Source organism: Capra hircus, chromosome 13, assembly GCF_001704415.2.
Source record: "Capra hircus breed San Clemente chromosome 13, ASM170441v1, whole genome shotgun sequence".
NCBI lineage: Eukaryota > Metazoa > Chordata > Mammalia > Artiodactyla > Bovidae > Capra > Capra hircus.
Window position 1 is genome coordinate 77,562,186 of NC_030820.1, and position 1,219 is coordinate 77,563,404.

General features: G+C 54.7%; 1 non-coding gene across 1 annotated transcript; it reads right to left on the minus strand.

Moving 5' to 3' along the window:
• Positions 498–579, minus strand: TRNAS-GCU. Its single transcript has one exon. It is a non-coding gene; the product is annotated as a tRNA-Ser (tRNA).

Below are 1,219 nucleotides of genomic sequence, written 5' to 3' on the forward strand. Positions count from 1 at the left end.
AATTATATTCTAATCTAAATGCCTATCACAAGTCCCCTTGTAAGATAAATTGTGTGATTATGATATAATCCATACAATGAAAGAGTCTGCAGCCCTACAAGGGGTTACTGGAGCTACGTGTAAAGATATGGAACAACTTTCAAGACACGCAGTATAGTTACTTGAGAGGTAAAAGCAAGTAGGCTAAAGTATAGGCTCCCCTTCGTGTTATATAAAAAGAGGTGTACATATTAACATCCACAAATATATATACCTCCTTGTCTCTATACAGACTATCTCTGGAAGGTCATACAAGACGCTGGTAAAAATAATTGCCTTTGCTGAGGGAAATGGATTCTTCAGGCAAGAATACTTGTGTGGGTTGCCAGAGGATCTTCCTGATGGAATCCGTGTCTCCTGCATTGGCAGAAGAGGCTTTTTTTTTTTCCCCCCCTCTTAAAAACCACAAGCACCACTTGGGAAGCCCCAGCTAAAGGCAGGGCATGGAAGCCACAAGCCGACGAGGATGGGATTCGAACCCACGCGTGCAGAGCACAATGGATTAGCAGTCCATCGCCTTAACCACTCGGCCACCTCGTCCTGGCTCTGAGAGGTGTTCCCAAACTGCTCTTCAAGGCAGCTGGACGGACCAGTTTTCATCCCCATCCACGGCACGCGCGTCCAGCCCCACATGACAGCCAGCAGAGGGCGCCGCAGGGCCGCGGCCCCGGGCGCAGGGCGCGGGGTGGGGCGGGAGGGCAGAGCCCGTCCATTTCCGGGAGGACCTGACGCCACAGCATCTTAAGTATCGTCCTGGACCGCATCCCCGGGAGCTGACCTGGAGTCCCTGGACCTCGCCTCGCCCAAAGCTCCCTCGCACGTCGCCGTCTCTGGGAGGGAGGGGTGTGTGGGCGAACCGGCAGGATAAAGCGCCCGGACTGTTCAGTCGGAAGGGAAGGGACTGCCAGACGGAGAAAGGCCCCGCCACCGGCACCTTACACCTCCCCCAGGGCGCGGGTGTCCATCCGCAGCGAAAGGGAGAGCAGGAGGCCCAGGCAACGGCATTCGAGGACCAGCCGCCTCCGGCCACTACCCATCCGGCATCGCAGGGAGACAGGACGCTGACCTTGTACAGATGAGGAAACAGGCTCAGAGAGGCTGAGTGACTTGCACAGGGTGACTAGGAGAAGGTCCAGCCAGTAATCATTCACCAAACACTTGTTTGAGCCCCTACTAAGTG